Raw genomic sequence first — 18,385 nt, 5'->3', positions numbered from 1 at the left:
GAACATTCAGTTTCCTCCTGCTCTCCAAATAGCTTTTTCTGAAAGAGCGCTTAACAGTTCCCATATCCATAAACCAAAGCAATCAGTGACTAAATTTGGTGTCAGTTTTAAATTGGTGAAGAAGAACAGCTGGGGAGATGGGTCAATGGGTAAAAATATTTGTTGTGAAATCAAGAACTGAGTTCAAGTCTATCTCTCCTAAAGAAAAGCCAGTGTTGGAGGTAGCAAGCCTGACTAGCCAAAATGACAAGTTTCAGGTTCAGTGAGAGATCTTGCTCTGCCTCAAGTGAATAAAATAGATAGTGATAGGACATTCAGCTTCCTCCTTTAGTCTCCACACGCATGGGTGCATGCAGTCACACACACACACACACACACACACACACACACACACACGCACGCACGCACGCACGCACACAATGGTTAAAACGAATTGGTTTATTTCAAGAAAGTTTCCTGCAGGCTCACTCTTGGAATATTTTGTATTTTATAGCCAAATCAATTAGTGTTCCAAGGATACTGGACAGGTAAAGCCACACTATGAACAAAAAACATACATGCCAAATAAAATACCCCATGGCTTTATATCTTCCCTTGCCCATGTTAGGTGCTTATATGCTATTAAACACAACTGAACTAATTTTTAAAAGGATGTTCAATTCTGCACTTTGTTTACTACAACCAACAAGTAAATACATTCAAGAAACTTCTTAAGGTGAAAGGAATGTATAATATATATGCTTGAAGTTCACTGTTAGTTTTTATGTACAAAAGATGATTGTGAAATGATTGTTTAAAACTTCCGAGTAGAGACCCTATACTAGGCAGGCTATTGTGACAGCTCACAAGAAGATATACTAAGGAACTAAAATGTGCTCCTTTTAACAATAGTACCCATGAAATGAACTCATCAAAAGTAAACCAATTCAAAGTTCAGATAATAAAAGATAGTTCAGCAGTATTTGAGTGTAGTTGTTTATGGGTTTTGTTCAGGTCACAGTGGCAATTAAGGATCATAGTTCATTGTGATATGACCTGAGCTAAAGAAGTAACCATTTCTATTATGAACAAAACTATGGTAACAAATCATAGTAATTTGACATTGTGACTTTTGGATTCCATACTGAGACCAAACAAGTCATTATGATGGTCACAGAAAGAATTATTAGCGTCTAGGGTTTTGTTTAATTCTCAAAATTGAGAAGTTGAGCCAAAGGATATGTGTGTTAAATTTAATTAAATTCGCCCTAAAGTGTGTGTGTGTGTGTGTGTGTGTATTATAACAAACTCTAATTTTAATAATACAAAAGTCCTTCCCAATCTAATCTTTCCAGTTTTAGGCACTGCTGTCCAAAAATATTACATTTAAAATTCTAAGAATGAGCAATTTGTAATTTTTATTTCTGCATATTGTTTTAATTCCTATATCTTACTGATATAGTTAATTAATATTAATTATCAGTTTGATTGGATTGATAGGTGCTTACAGGCTAGTAAAGCACATCTCTGGAATTGCCTTTGAGATTATTTCATAGACATATCATTAAAGTTCTGACCTGATCAATGGCTTCAAGTATTTCCATTTTGAAGACAATATGTAATTGGGAAGTCAAGTAACTATGTAATTGGTGCCTAGTTGGAGGAAGTGGGTTACTGAGGTTGTTGTTGTTGTAAAGGGTACATCTTGGTTCCAGTCTGGTCCTTTTCTTTCTCTTCTTCCTGGCCATTATGAGGTGAGTGGCCTCTGCCATATGCTCCCATTTCTATAATACTCTACTTTGTTTTAGACAATCATGTGATAAAACTTTCAAAACTATGAGCCAAAATAATCTTTTCCTTCTTTAAATTCTTTCCCTCAGGTTGTTGTTACAGTAACAACAGGTGTGACTAACATGTATAGTTTTGAAAATACATAGTTAGGAACTATACATGGTATCTGTTATCTACTGGGAGTCTTGGAATGCATCTCTTAAAGATAAAAGGAGATAACTGTAGTAATGTATTCTTGTCATACCAGCTGAGGTTTAGCTAACTACGGGCTGCAAACTGATCAAACAATGCTAAACAACTGAACCGCAAGCTATGAACAAACGTGCAAATTTTGTACATCACTTCCATGTTCTATTTGTAAATACTGATTGTCCATGTGGTGGGGGTAGAGCTCTCTGAAACCTTCATAATACTGAGGGTTGCCAGATTCATGAATTGTTCTTCAATCTGTCCTAAATTTATTTAATCATTTTACTTTAACAATTTTAAAGACCGTTTTGACTAATACAAATTCAAACCAGAATATATAGCTTGAATTTTTCAAGAACTTGTAAGGTTTGAGTAGAATTAAAAAGATAATTGAAATTTCAAAAAAATATAATTAAACTAAGGTGTCAAGACAGCAATAATATTAGCTACAGATAATAATTCCCATACATCACTGAAAACAGTAGCCCATACAAGAGATGGAAGTAATTTGGCCTAGATCAGGAGTTGGAGAATTATAACCCATGGCCCAATCTTGCCTTCTGTTTCTGTAAATAAACTTTCACTATAATACCTCCACACGTATTCACTTTAATATTTTCTGTGATCTGTGGCTACTTCTACTTTATAAGAGTAGATTTTAATTGTGAACAGATGGTATATGTCTCAAAAAATAGCTGAAAGTATTTACTATTTGACTCTTTACAGAAAAATAATTCCAACCCTGGCTTGGACTATAAGTAGAAAAGGCAGAGATAAATGAACATGCATATTATATTTTGAAAGTTGAACACAAACAAACAATATGTTCTAAGAACAGAATAAAACATAATTGTGAGAATTTTTTCTATTTAATGTCCTAACACATTGTTCTTAGGTTGCTTGTTTAGACTTTGTCTTTTTTTTTTTTTTTTGAGACAGGTTTTTATTATATAGAAGTGACTAGCTTCAAACTCACGATGTTCCTGACTGAACTTTCTTAGTGCTGAGATTGTAGGTATGTGAAATCATGCCCAGATGTTCCTAGATTTTAATCCATCTATTCACTCATTCCTAAAATACACTCTGTGTCATACACTATATGAGTTGTTACACACACACACACACACACACACACACACATCAAGAAGTCAACAAGGAAATTATCTCAATGCTTGCTTTTGTTTCTCTCTCTCTCTCTCTCTCTCTCTCTCTCTCTCTCTCTTTGTTATTTTTCTTCTTTTCTTTTCTTTTTTTCTCTTTTTTTTCTTTTTTTTTTTCTTTTCTTTTTTAAACAGGGTTTTCCTATGTAGCCCTGGCTGTTTTTTTAACTCACTATGTAGATCAAGCTGGCCTCAAACTTACAAAGATTCTCCTGCCTCTACCTTCCAACTTCTGGGATTAAAGTCATGAGCCACCACACCTGGCTTTAATGTTTAGTTTCTAACAGTAAGTACTGAGTAAAACTGAGGGATAAGTAGTACAAAGAAGAGAAAATGAACTTTTCTTTTATCACCCATTTATTACTGATTAAGTTGTACCTGGACACTATCTTGCCTGGTTGTTCATACTACCTCTCTTTCAGTCACTAAAATGCTACATCTTTAATAGCTAACACTGTATGACAGGCATGTCTTTACATGCATGGTCTCTTTTAATCATTATAGTCTTGTGAAATACATGGTATTATTACACCCATGCATGAAATAGGAAATCAATTCTCAGAAAAGCAAAGCCTTTTGACCAAAATTGTATGTGTGCTTCACAAAATAGCATTCAGGACATCTATTTTTCCTCCATCCATCACTCTGTATCTGGGGAGCATCATGTACCAAAGGCATCCACCATCATCACTACTAAAGTAGTGATGATAATGGTTTAAAATAGTAATGTTTGAGTCTAGTGTACTACTTTCTTGACACTCTTAGTATGATTTATAATAGATGGATGTCAAGTATCTAGAGTCAATGAACATATTTTGATAAAAGAATTCTTTTTAGGTTTTTACTTCTGTTTTTATTGTAGTTCCCATTGTATATTATTTACTTAGGTTCTACTCTCAGCTTGGAAACTTCATGTGATCTTGTTGAGACTGTTTAATCTATCTGTATCTTAGTTGCCTTACTCTGAGAGTACAAATAATATAATCTGTGTTAAATGTTTATTATAAAACAGGCTAATATTTGACAGACAGTATATGTTTCATAATTTTTTTTACTATTATAATGAAGAATTTCTCTGAATTAAATACATCATCAACTTCTTGCCTTTTATTAGTGACTTTATACTTACCAATTTAATCTTACCTTACTGATATCATCCATTACTGTCATGCTCCTTCATATTACTTGATATTGAAGCATGATTTCCTTCTATCTGGAATGTTCCCCCTTTTCATATTTGCCTGGTCACCACTGATTTTGTTCATTAAGCATAAAATTATAAGGGTATAAACTATGTCCTGGTTTTGATAATCATTTTATGCCCAGACATCAGTGCTATGTTTGACATATAGTAAAGACTCAATATTTGTTGCATGAATGAATAATAGCCAGATTAAATGTAGATTTTTCAACTTATTTATTTGTTCTGTTTAGTATTAATTCACATTTTGAGTATAATCTTTAGTGTGTATATTCAGTGATCTTAGGCAATTACTAACAAATATTCATTAAAGAATACATCTTATGCTTGGAAATCAGATTTTAAAAATACAAACTTTCTGCTTTCAAAAAGCCTCTCGTTCACTGCACAGAAGAGATATGCAGAAAGAGAAATTACAATCTAGAATAAGTGGTATATTAGGGTATAAGGAAAAGGAGAATATAACTTTATATAGAAATCACAGAGGAATATATAATTGGTTTTAAATAAAGACTATCATTTTTCCAAATAAACAACTGTAGACAGAAATAATTCCTGGATGAAACTATAGAAATATTAAAAGCCTCCATCATAATGAAAGCTTTTTCTTCTTTTGGTGATGTTAAATCCGAAAAACTGTTTTTTATTGTGCCTTTATGACAGATTATTTCACGATCCATCTCATAGTTATGTAATTCAATTTTTGTGGATTATTCCCCTTTTAAAACTCACTATATTAGCACTGTGCCTGTGCCTTTAATTCAGTGCTCATCCGAATCCATGGAAATCCAGTAGTAAGGGATATGTGACATATGGAAGGATCAAGGAAGAATTTTAGTTCTTATAAAACCTCAATAATCTACCATTAATAAAAGTATGGACAGGAGTTATAGAAGAGCAGAGGAATAGCAGGCAGGCAATCTGAGTTTTACATGCATTGTAACATCCTGGACCTGTCTTTCTCTTATTATAGCTCCAAATTTGTTCAATGAAGAGCACTTGTTTGATCTTTCTAGATCCTAGTGCCTCCGTGAGGCTTTGGCTCTGCAGGGCCGGAAGAAGCGGGGCGGGGCCTTAAGCCTCTGCTGGGCTAGAGGAGGCTGGGGGAGGGGAATTGGAACCAGACTGCCGTAGGGGGCGGGGTAGTAAAAAGCAAATAAATGAAGTGACAAGGCTGTACTTCAGCCCTTCTTTGCCGGCTTTTGCATCCGCAAACTTCTGAGTCGCGACTTCCAGCACAGGTAGGTGCAGGCCTTCGGGTGTCGGAAGGGGTGTTTTAGGTGGCCAGGACCCAAGGCACCTAGTCCTGTGCTCTGGGGCCTGGCACAGTGGGCAGTGGCGCCTCCAAACCCCGTTCTTGGGTGATGGTACTCACCTTACACTGGCTGAGGAGGACAATTCTGCCTAGCCGCAAGGCTGTCGTCAGGATTTGTGCTAGTTTTGCGACACAGCCCTCCTAGAGATCAGTATAGGGCCAGTTTGGCCTAATACTGAGAGACGGGGAGCAAGCACGCTGAGCTTGAGACTCACACTCAGTATACATGATTTCAAACTCGGTTAGACCTTCCAGCCCTGAATTTGTTACTCATTTGGTCGCTAGAGTTCAGCATGCCTCACTTTGCTCAGCCATGAAGCTAAGGGAAGAACCCTGCTTTTGCAAGACTTTACAGCGCTGCCTTCTTTCTATTTCATTTTCACTAACATTCTCTGACCAGATTGTACCCTTTGTCTGCTGCTCTCAGGGCAAGGCTGTCAATGTAGTTGCAGAATAAGTCATGGGGGAAGGTAAGCCAGAGGCCTTTCTTTCTGTTCTAAAAACAGCTCTAAAGAACCTTTTAAAACTATTGGAAACGACATTCATTTAGTGCATGAATTCAATGTTAACTCTTGTGAATACTTTATTAGTAAGGATTTTAACAAAAATTATTGTATAAAATGAAAATGTTATATATTGCATAAACAAAATACACCACCAGCAAGTTTCATGAAAAAAAAAAATAGTTGGAGATTTTACTATTTAGTTATTGATCAAAAACACTGAGCTCTCCTATTTGGAAACACTTCAATAATCTATTTTCATACAATGGTCTTATTTTATGTTTACTTCTCAGGATACACTACTGTTAAAGCCAAAAAGTAGTTACTTTTACATTAGCTAGGTGATTACAAAGGTTCAGGAGAAATATAATAACTATAGACCAATATTGGGACTTCCAAGTCTTCTTTATTATAGAACAAGCATGAAAAGAAAGTGTGACTTACAGCAATATTGAAGAAGATACCCGTTGTTTCCTAAGCAGCATGATGAACAGAGTGCTCGCTGTAGTGGTAGAGTCTGGGAATTTCTACCATGTGTTTATTTTCTCCTAGCCCCTTCTTGGACAGACAGACTGTGGCAGATAGATCATTTCCTTGTCTTAGTGTCTGTCTCAGGAACCTCACAAGTACTACTCTGCCCCCTGTTTGTCACCTCTGAGAATGGCAGCAAAATATCCATTCAGTGTCTATACTGTTTCTGGCAGCTGTTTTCTGCCTTTCAGTTCTAGGGGTTGAGGACTAAACCCAATAAACCTCTTAGGATTCTTTACCTGGTAACTGGAGATCCGCCAGTTGAGTCCTACTATGACCTTTTCTACAACACCAGGCACCCCTAATGCTCATCTACCTTCTATTGCCCTATGTAAAGACTAGCAGCAATGAGAGAATCTTGGGGAAACCCAGCCTGTGCTACATCTGGAGGTTCTTATCGAGTGGCTGATAATGAAGATGGCTTCTCAGATGGTCTCAAGGGGATTGTGCTGAACATCTGTTGGGTGACTTTAAGGTTGGTCATTTGGCAAGACCCAGTGGTGACTGCTTTGCTAGTCACATTTTTACTGTATTAATATGCTTTCCTGTATTTCTTATACTTTGTTTGGTAGTGAATGTCTACTCTGTGCCAGGAGTTCAACACACTTACTCCCCTTAGGAACATGGAAATGCAACATAGGTGAGAGACAGGTATTGGACTTTAAACTTGCTCAATTATGAGTCATTCTTACCTTTTCTATAATAGGTTTCTAACCAGGATAGAATCTTGTCACTTCCACATCATTACTATTTTAAAAATCAATCCATTTCTCTTCCAAATTTCAAAGCAGGAAACTGCAATCACACTGCATTATATTCATGCATACTTACATCATAGTGAAACCCCTTTGTTTAATTTAATTCTTAAACTCCTTTGTTTAATTCTTAAGTACCTAACTATAGATTATCTACTGCTTGGTCATACTATATTATTATTATTTATGTAACTTTATGTTTAATATTTTTCCAAACTTTTCCAAAAAGGCTGCAGCATTTTACATTCACCAGAATCACATAACCCACCATCAGCATATGAGAATTTTACATTATTTTCACCCTCCTCAATATCATTATTTTTCCTTTTCAAAAACAATTATAGTTTTTCTTGTTGTGTGAAGTAGTATACAAACAGACATGTAGATGAATGGAATAGAACAGAGGCCCCAGAAAGAAACATCTAAATTTTGCCAAAGGGATCAAAAACCTATCTTGAACAAAAGACATAGAAGAGTAAAACTAAATTCACATCTCTCTCCCTGTATCCAAATCAATTCAAAGTGAACCAAAGACCTTAATATAAAGTCTGAAAACTCTGATAAAAATTGCTAGAGAAAAACAAAGTGACAACAAATCAGCATATAGGTATAAGTACTTTCTGAAAAGGACTCCAATGTAACTCCAGGAATTGGCAAATAGGGTTACATAAAACCAAAATACTTCTGCACAACAAAGGAAACAAGTCCTGCTGTGTTTAGATGGCCTAGTTACCTTAGTGTCCTATATCCCCCTGGCTCTTATACTCTTTCCACCTCCTCTTCCACAGGGTTCCCTGAGCCCTGAGGGGAGGGATTTGATGGAGACTTCCCATTTAGGTGTGAGTGTTCAGAGGTCTCTCACTTTCTGCATATTCTCTAGCTATGGATCTCTGTATTTGTTCCCATGTGCTGCAGGAGGAAGCTTCTCTGATGATGGCTGAGCAAGGCACTTACCTATGAGTATAGAAGAATGTCATTAGGAGTCATTACATTGTTTTTGTTTGGACTGGTAGTATTTTATTTTTACCCTATGTCCCTGAGCTATCTAGTCTCTCAGAGATGGGTTCCATCTCATGGAGTGGGCCTAAGGAAAATCAAATATTGGTTGGTTAGTCCCACAAGCTTTGTGCTACCATGACCCTAGCATATCTTGCAGGCAGGACACCAATTTAGATCAAAGGTTTTGTGTCTGGATTGGTATTTACATTTCTCTTTTAGTAGGGTGCAAAGTACTTTCCTGTACCAAAGATGCTAGAACGTAGGAGTGATGGCTCTGTGTAGGCGTAAGCTTGACTTCTCGGTGTTCAATGAGTTGTGTAGGTATTGTATTCAGCTATGGGCCTTACTGTCAGTTTGTGGGGGAAACAACCTGTTGTCTTGGCAACAGCCTGGGTTGTATGAGGATTCCCATGAGATCCCTTTGGCCAACAACTCAATGAGATGTAACTGAGTCCCAGTGCTAGAAGCTTCTTTGGTGCAAGAAATGGCCAGTTGGGGGCTCTGTTTCCCCATTATCTGGTGATTTTCTTTAAATTGCCTTCATATATGTATACAATTTAGGAAGCTTCTACCATATTAGGATTCCATACTACTCTTCAAATGGCCCTTAATTTTAGCTGTCTCTCCCTATACTCCTTCCCTCAACCTCATTTCCCTACTTGATTCTCCCATTCTAGCCCCTTCTCCTCTCCACCCATTCAACCATAATTATCTATTCTGATTTCCCTTCCTAATGAGATCTATCTGTACTGTATCCTCTAACCTCACTGGATCTATGGACTATAGGTTGGTTGCTGAATCTTGAAGTGGGTCAATTAGACCATCTTCCAGAAGAACTGCCATACTGGGTGTACAAGTTTGCACTCCCACCAGCAATGGAGGACTGTTCCCCTCGGTCCACACCTTCACCAGCATGTGCTGTCACTTGTGTTATTGATCTTAGCCATTCTGACAAGTGTAAGATGGAACCTCAAAGTACTTTTGATTTGCATTTCCCTGACGGCTAAGAATGTTAAACATGTCTTTAAGTGTTTCTCAGCCATTTGAGATTCCTCTAATGAAAATTCTCTATTTAGATCTGCATTCTACTTTTTTGTTTTGATTTTTGAGATAGGATTTCTCTGTGTAGCCTGGACTCTCTTTGTAGACCAGGCTGGCCTCGAACTCACAGAGATCCACCTTCCTCTGCCTGCCCGAGTGCTGGGATTATAAGCGTACGCCACCACACCCAGTTCTGCATTATATTTTTAATTGATTTTTTAAATATCTAGTCTCTTGAGTTCTTTATATATTTTGGATATTAGTCCTCTATCAGATGTGGAGTTGATGAAAATCTTTTCCCATTCTGTAGGTTGCTGCTTTGTCCAAATGATGGCGCCCTTTGCCTTACAAATGCTTTTCAGCTTCGTGAGGTCCCATTTATTAATTTTTCTATATTACTGACTGCTCTATTGGTGTTCTGTTCAGAAAGTCTTTTTATATTTTTATTTATTCTTTTCTCATACTATACATCCCGACCGCAGTTTCCCTATCTTGCACTCCTTCCAGTACTCCTACCTCCCCTCTCTCCCAGATCCACTCCCTCCACCCCTTCTCCCCCCAAAAAAGAGCAGGCCTCCCAAGGACATCACCTGAACATGGCACAACAAAATACAGTAAAATCAGGCACAAACCTTCATATCAAGGCTGGGCGAGTCAACCCACTAGGAGGAAAAGGGTCCCTAAAGAAGGCAAAAGAGTGAAAGACACATCCACTGTCAGGAGATCCTGTAAAACGCCAAGTTAACAACCATAACATATATGCAGAGGACCTAGTGCAGACCCATGTAATCTCCATGATTGCTGCTTCAGTCTCTGTGAGTCCCCACAAGCCCTGTTTAGTCCCCAGTCCCCCTGGCCAAGCTTTCCCAGTGTCCTTGACTTCTCTGGCTCCCAAAATTCTTCCACACTCTTTTGCAAGGGTGTACTCTATTTTTAATTGGATTACTTGTTTCCTTGATATCTAGACTTTTCAAATTATATATTTCAGATATTAGCCCTCTATCAGATGTATAGTTGGTTAAAAAATTCCCATTCTGTAAGCTGCCACTTTGCTGAAATGACAGTGTTCTTTGGCATGAAGAAGCTTCTTCCTTTCATGAGGTCCCATTTATTATCTTGGTACCTGTTCTTAAGGTGGTCTGTTCAAAAATTCTCTTCCTGTGCCAATGAGTTCAAGGCTATTCTCCATTTATTCTTCTGTCAGGTTCAGTATATCTGGTTTTATGTTGAGGTCTTTTATCCACTTAGACTTGTGTTTTGTGCAGGGTGATAGATATGGGTCTATTTTCATTCTTCTACAGGAATGGTTCTAGTTTGGCCAGCACAATTTGTTGAAGATGCTGTCCTTTTTCCAGTGTGTGTTTTTGGCTTGTTTAATAAAAAATCACATGTCCATCGGTTTTTAGATTTATGTCTGTATCTTCAACTTGAATCTATTGATCAACATGTCTCTTTTCGCACCGATAACATGCTGTTTTTATTACTATAGCTTTGTAGTACAACTTGAAACCGGGGATGGTGATACTTCCAGCACCTCTTTTATTATTCAGGATTTGTTTCACAGGATTGAGTATTCTATATGAAACTGAGAATTGTCCTTTCAAAATCTGTGAAGAGTTGTATTGAAATTTTGATGGGGATTGCACTGAATCTGTAGATTACTTTTGGTAATATGGCCATTTTTATATGGGATGAGCAGGAAAGAAAGTTTGAAGAGGAAAACATCTGTGTGGTCTACTAGAGGTGATAACAGAGAGGTGGAGGCCAGAACAAGTGGTATGCTGCTGAGGTAAGGATGAGAATGGGGGATTGGATTTGGATTTGGAGAAGAGATTTAAGAATTGATTATCTGCAGTTAATCAACCTGCTTCCCTGGCTGAAGAGTAATTAATACTTCTTAGTTTATTGTATCATTTTGGCTAATATCTAGTGCCATGAAGGGGTTGTTTTGAAAACTTTTCATTTTGTTACTGCTTTTAAAAATGTTTAAATATTCAGATTATATCTCAATTGTTATCCCTTTACTTGTCTCCTCCCGTTCCTCCTTCCTTCCCTCTTTCACCCTATTCCTCTCCCCTAGGTCTGTGACAGAGGGGGATCTCTTCCCCCACCACATGGTCACAGCTTATCAGGTCTCATCTTGGTAGCCTGCCTATTCTTTCTCTGAGTGCCACCAGGCCTCCCCACCAAGGGGAAGTGATCAAATATGGGGCACCAGAGTTCATGTCCGAGTCAGTCCCCACTCTCCATACAACTGTGGAGAATGTCCTGTCCATTGACTAGATCAGGGTAGTTCAATGTTTACTGCATGTATTCTCCTTGGTAGGTTCAGTAGTTAAAGCAGACCCCCCTGGGTCCAGATCCACCCGTCACGATGTTCTTCTTGTAGGATTCTAGGACCCTCTGGATCCTTCTATTTCCCCATTCTCCTACATTTCTCTCACCTAGAGTCCCAATAAGATGTCCTCACATCTATCCAAATTTCCTGGTAAGTGTAGACTCCCATGGGACATGCCTTTTGGGCTAGTGCCCACTTATAAGTGAGTATATATCATGTGAGTCTTTCTGCTTCTGGGTTAGCTCACTCAGTATGATCCTTTCTAGCTCCATCCATTTGTCCACAAATTTCAGGATTTGCTTGTTTTTAATAGCTGAGTAGTATTCCATAGTGTAAATGTACCACAGTTTCTTTATCCATTCTTCTACTAAGGGACGCTTAGGCTGTTTCCATGTTCTGGCTATTACGAATAAGGCTGCTTTGAACATGGTTGAGCATAAGTCCTTGTTGTGTGGTGGGGCATCTTCTGGGTATACTCCAAGGAGTGGAATAGCTGGGTCTTGAGGAAGCCCTATTCCCAGTTTTCTGAGAAAGCGCCAGATGGATTTCCAAAGTGGTTGTACAAGTTTGCATTCCCCTCAGCAATGAAGGAGTGTTCCTCTTTCTCCACATCCTCGCCAGCATGTGGTGTCACTTGAGTTTTTAATCTTAGCCATTCTGATGGATGTAAGATGGAATTTCAGTGTTGTTTTGATTTGCATTTCCCTGATGACTAAAGAGGTTGAGCATTTCTTTAAGTGTTTCTCAGCCATTTGATATTCCTCTGTTGAGAATTCTCTGTTTAGTTCTGAGCCTCATTTCTCAATTGGGTTATTTGGTTTGGTGGTGTTTAATTACTTGAGTTCTTTATATATTTTGGATATTAGACCTTTGTCAGATGTAGGGTTGGTGAAGATCTTTTCTCAGTCTGTATACTGTCGCTTTGTTCTCTTGACAGTGTCCTCTGCCTTACAGAAGCTTCTCAGCCTCATGCGGTCCCATTTATTAATTTAAGGCCTGGGCTGTTGGTGTTCTGTTCAGGAAGTTTTCTCCTGTGCCAATGTGTTCCAGGCTCTTCCCCCACTTTTTCTTCTAACTGATTTAGTGTCTCTGGTTTTATGTTGAGGTCTTTAATCCACTTGGACTTGAGTTTTGTGCATGGTGACAAATATGGGTCTAATTGCATTTTTCTACATGTAGACCTCCAGTTAAACCAGCACCATTTTTTGAAGATGCCATCCTTTTTCCATTGAATAGATTTGGTTTCTTTGTCAAAAATCAAGTGAGCAAATGTGTGTGAATTCATTTCTGGGTCTTCAGTTTGATTCCATTGATCAACCAGCCTATTGCTGTGCCAGTACTATACTGTTTTAATTACCCTTGCTCTATAATATAGCATGTGATCAGGTATGGAGATTCCTCTGGAGGATCTTTTATTGTATAGGATTGATTTAGCTATCCTGGGTTTTTTATTTTTCCATATGAAGTTGAGAATTGATCTTTCAATGTCTTTAAAATATTATATAGGTATTTTGATAGGGGTTCCATTGAATCTGTAAATTGCTTTTGGTAAGATGGCCATTTTTACTATGTTGATTCTCCTGATCCATGAACAAGGGAGATCCTTCCATCTTCTGATGTCATCTTCAATCTCTTTCTTCAGAGTTTTGAAGTTTTTTCAAACAAGTCATTTTCTTGGTTAGAGTTACTCCTAGATACTTTATATTGCTTGTGAATGGTGTAGTTTTCCTAATTTCTTCCTCTGCATGTTTGTCATTTTTATATAAGAAGGCTACCAACTTTTTTGAGTTAATTTTGTATTCACCCATTTTGCTGGAGGTGTTTATCAGCTGTAGTTCTCTGGTGGAATTTTGAGGGTCACTTATGTACACTATCATATCATCAGCAAATAGAGAGAATTTGACTTCCTCCTTTCCCATTTGGATACCCTTGATCTCCTTTTGTTGTCTTATTGCTCTGGCTAGAACTTCGAGTACTATATTGAAGAGATATGGAGATAGTAGGCAGCCTTGTCTGTCCCTGATTTTAGAGGAATTTCCTTGAGCATCTCTCCATTTAATTTGATGTTGGCTATTGGCTTGCTGTATATAGCCTTTATTATGTTTAGTTATGTGCCTTGTATTCCCAATCTCTCCAAAACTTTAAACATGAATGGGTGTTGGATTTTGTCAAATGTTTTTTCTGCATCTAAGGAGATGATCATGTGGTTTTTTTCTTTCAATTTGTTTATATGGTACATTGCATTGATGGATTTCCATACATTAAACCATCCCTGCATGCCTAGAATGACGCTTACCTGGTCATGATGAATAATATATTTGATGTGTTCTTGTATTCAGTTTGCGAGTATTTTATTGCTTATTTTTGCATCAGTGTTCTTAAGAGAAATTGGTCTGAAATTCTCTTTCTTTCTTGGGTCTTTATGAGATTTAGGTATCAGCATGACTGTGACCTCATAGAATGAGTTTGGTAATGTTCCATCCATTTCTATCTTTTGAAGTAGTTTGAAGAGTATTGGTATTGCTCTTCTTTGAAGGTCTGGTAGAATTCTGTGCTGAAACTATCTGGCCCTGGGCTTTTTTTTGTTGGGAGGCTATCAATGATTGCTTCTACTTTTGTAGGGGAAATGGGACTATTTAGTGTTTATCTGATCTTGATTCAATTTTGGCAAGTGAAATCCACCAAGAAAATTGTCCATTTCCCCTAGATTTTCAAATTTTGTGGCATATATGCCTTTGAAGTGGATCTTATGATTCTTTGTATTTCTTCAGTGTCTGTTGTTATGTCTCCCTTTTCATTTCTGATTTTGTTGATTTGGATAGTGTCTTTCTGCCTTTTAGTTAGTTAGTTTGGCTAATGGTTTGTCTATCTTGTTGATTTTCTCAAAGAACCAGCTCTTGGTTTTGTTGATTCTTTGGACTGTTCTCTTTGTTTCTAATTTATTAATTTTAGCCCTGAGTTTCATTATTTCCAGACGTCTACTCCTCTTGGGTGTTTCTGCTTCTTTTTTCCTAGGGCTTCCAGTTGTGTCGTTAAGTTGCTTATGTGGGATGTTTCCAATTTCTTTATAAAGGCACTTAGTGCTATGAATTTTCCTCTTAAGCACCAATTTCAATGTGTCCCACAGATTTGCATATGTTGTTCTTTTATTTTCATTTAATTCTAGGAAGTCCTTAATTTCTTTCTTTATTTCTTCCCTGACCCAGGTATTATTAAGTAGAGAATTGTTTAATTTCCATGTGTGTGTAGGCTTTTTTATATTTCTGTTGTTGTTGAAATCCAGCTTTAGTCCGTGGTGGTCTGGTAGGATATGAGATATTATTTCAATCTTCTTGTATCTGTTGAGGCTTGCTTTGTGACCTATTATATGATCAGTTTTGGAGACTGTTCCATGAGGTGCTGAGAAGAAGGTATAATCCTTTGTGTTTGGGTTAAAAGTTCTGTAGATATCTGTTAGATCCATTTGATTCATAACTTTGGTTAGTGTCCTTATTTCTCGGTTTAGTTTCTGTTTCGGTGACCTATATTTTGGTGAAAGTGGGGTGTTGAATTCTCCCACTATTAATGTGTAGGGATTGATGTGTGATTTAAGCTTTGTTAATAGTTCTTTTTTAAATATATTTTATTAATTTATTCATATTACATCTCAATGGTTATCCCATCCCTTGTATCCTCGCATTCCTCCCTCCCTCCCATTTTCCCCTTACTCCCCTCCCCTATGACTGTTCCTGGGGGGGTTCCCCCCCCCCGTATATGCTCATAGGGTATCAAGTCTCTTCTTGGCATCCTGCTATCCTTCTTCTGAGTGCCACCAGGCCTCCCCATCCAGGGGACGTAGTCAAATATGGGGCACAAGAGTTCGTATGAAAGTCAGACCCCACTCTCCACTCAACTGTGGAGAATGTCCTATCCATTGGATAGATCTGGGTAGGGGTTCCAAGTTTACTGCATGTATGGTCCTTGGCTGGTGCCATAGTTTGAGCAGGACCCCTGGGCCCAGATCTGCCCATCATAATGTTCTTCTTGTAGGTTTTGAGGACCCTCTGGATACTTTTATTTCCCCATTCTCCCATGCTTCTCTCACCTAGAGTCCCAATAGGGTGTCTTCCCCTCTGTCCCACTTTCCTGGTAAGTGAAGACTTTCATGGGACATGCCGCTTGGCCTAGTGTCCAGGTATAAGTGAGTATATACCATTTGACTCTTTCTGCTTCTTAGTTAACTCACTCATTATGATCATTTCTAACTCAATCCATTTGTCCACGAATTTCGGGAATTCCTTGTTTTTAATAGCTGAGTAGCATTCCATAGTGTAAATGTACCACAGTTTCTTCATCCATTCTTCTACTGAGGGACACTTAGGCTGTTTCCATGTTCTGTCTATTATGAATAAGGCTGCCATGAACATGGTTGAGCAAAGTTTCTTGTTGTGTGCTGGAGCATCTTCTGGGTATATTCCAAGGAGTGGAATAGCTGGGTCTTGAGGAAGCCCTATTCCCATTTTTCTGAGAAAGCATCAGATAGATTTCCAAAGTGGTTGTACTAGTTTGCATTCCCACCAGCAATGAAGGAGTGTTCTTCTCTCTCCACATCCTCGTCAGCATGTGGTGTCACTTGAATTTTTGATCTTCGCCGTTCTGATGGGTGTAAGATGGAATCTCAGAGTTGTTAATAGTTCTTTAACAATGTGGGTGCCCTTGCATTGGTAGATAGATGTTTAGAATTGTGATGTCATCTTGGTTGACTTTACCTTTGATAAGTATGAAATGTCCTTCCTCATCTCTTTTGATTAATTCACACCATGAAAAGACAAAACCTGAGAATAATAGGCATTGAGGAAAGAGATAGTCTTTCCTCTAATCCCAGCACGTGGGAGGCAGAGGCAGGCGGATTGCTGTGAGTTTGAGGCCAGCCTGGTCTACAAAGTGAGTCCAGGACATTCAAGATAACAGAGAAATTCTGTCTCAAAAAACCAAACAGAAAAGAAAAGAAAGATAGTCTTTCCTCCAATGTATAGTTTTGGCGTCTTTGTCACATCAGATGGCTCGATTACTTATGTGTGAGTCTTTTTTTTTTTCAAAACAGGGTTTCACTGTGTCCTAGAGCTCATTCTGTAGACCAAGCTGGCCTTAAACTCAGAGATCCTCCTGCTTCCAGCTTCTGAGTGCTGGAGTTAACTGCCCACTGAGTCTTCTATTTTGTTCCATGGATCTATGCCTGTTTTTGTGCCACTACAATGCTAGTATTATTTTTTTATTACTACTACTGCTACTACTATGGCTCTGTATATAGCTTGAAGTCTGGTATTGTAGGTAGTCCTCCCAACAGCAGTCCTTTTAGTCAGAATTGCTTTTGCTATGCAGAGCCTTTATTGCTTCCATGTGAACCTTAGGGTTTTTAAGTTTTCCTTTGATATATTTTAGTTTTCATATTTGCTTATATGATTTAATTCCTCTACTTTAGCTTTAAGTCCTGATATTCTAATTTGTAACTGATCAATTCTTGCAAAGCATTCCACTGAGTTTCCTAATTAGGTTATTGATGTTTTTCAACTTCATCTTTATTTCAGCTTGAATTTTCTCCAGTATTTCTATCTCTTTATTGAATTCAGTTTTAAAATTCTGAAATGTCTTCATCATTTCTTGGTGTTCATCTAAGTCAGTGGTTCTCAACCTTCCTAATGCTGCAAACCTTTAATACAGTTCCTTATGGTGTGGTGACCCCCCCAACATAAAATTATTTTATTGTTACTTCATAACTATAAGTTTGCTACTGTTATGACTCATAATGTAATATTTGATATTCAGGATATCTGATATGCAACCCCAAAGGGGTCATGACCCATAGGTTGAGAACCACTCATCTAGGTACTTCTCATTGAGGGATATTTCTACAGGACTGGTAGATGTAGGGGAAAGCATGCTATCTTGTCCTTTCACTGTGTGTGTGTGTGTGTGTGTGTGTGTGTGTGTGTGTGTGTGTGTGTGTTGATCTCGGCATGTGGATTTCTTTCATTGGTTGTGTGTCTGATGTGAGATTCTAGGCTGACTCTGTTGAGTGGAAGTTTGGTTTGTTTTTGCTGTTGTCCAAGCTTGGGTTATTTCAAATCTGGTATTAAGAGTTGGTGGATTAATCATTTAGATACTTAGTGTTGATTGTTTTACTGGAATGGTGGGAATTGTTCCAATTCAGTGGTAACCACGAAAACATGCAAATGTGACTCCTAGTTTGGCCTGTCTGGGCTCATGTGTAAGCCATGCTATCCGGCCTAGGCTTGGTAGTGTGAGGAAAGTTTGGCTGGTACACAGTGTGTGTGACAGGGGCTAGATCTTGGTATGGGGAAACAGTGCATTGTGGAGACATGACCGTGCATTTTAAAATCCAAATCAGTTAATGTTTTTGTGTTCTAACTTTGTAACTTAAAAAACAACCTCATAGTTTGTGTATTGATGGTGAAGCAATTATTAGTGGCAAGAACAGAAGTTGATAGCTGCCTATGTGGGATTGAATATAGCTTAAAGATATGTTTTTGGCCCATAGTGTCCTGGCAACCAGCATTGAATTTAGTTATTGTGGTATCCACCA

The 18,385-nt window shown here is 38.1% G+C and overlaps 2 protein-coding genes across 4 annotated transcripts in view; one reads left to right on the top strand and one right to left on the bottom strand.

Moving 5' to 3' along the window:
* The window catches only part of Spry3 (sprouty RTK signaling antagonist 3), a 103,405-nt gene extending 97,359 nt beyond the window's left edge, over positions 1 to 6,046 (bottom strand). Inside the window, exon 1 of the mRNA XM_051141693.1 lies at positions 5,696 to 6,046. The gene's annotated coding sequence lies outside the window, so the exon portion shown is untranslated. The remainder of the gene's footprint in view (positions 1 to 5,695) is intronic.
* The window catches only part of Tmlhe (trimethyllysine hydroxylase, epsilon), a 76,083-nt gene continuing 63,114 nt past the window's right edge, over positions 5,417 to 18,385 (top strand). Inside the window, exon 1 of one of the 3 annotated variants that reach the window (XM_051141690.1) lies at positions 5,417 to 5,561. The gene's annotated coding sequence lies outside the window, so the exon portion shown is untranslated. Of the gene's footprint in view, positions 5,562 to 6,080; positions 6,106 to 18,385 lie in introns of those variants that run through there. The other 2 variants (XM_051141688.1, XM_051141689.1) reach the window with 2 other exon arrangements.

Source organism: Acomys russatus, chromosome X (genome assembly GCF_903995435.1).
Source record: "Acomys russatus chromosome X, mAcoRus1.1, whole genome shotgun sequence".
NCBI classification, from domain to species: domain Eukaryota; kingdom Metazoa; phylum Chordata; class Mammalia; order Rodentia; family Muridae; genus Acomys; species Acomys russatus.
Note: the sequence above shows the minus strand (reverse complement) of the source record. Positions and strands in the feature narration are given on the sequence as shown.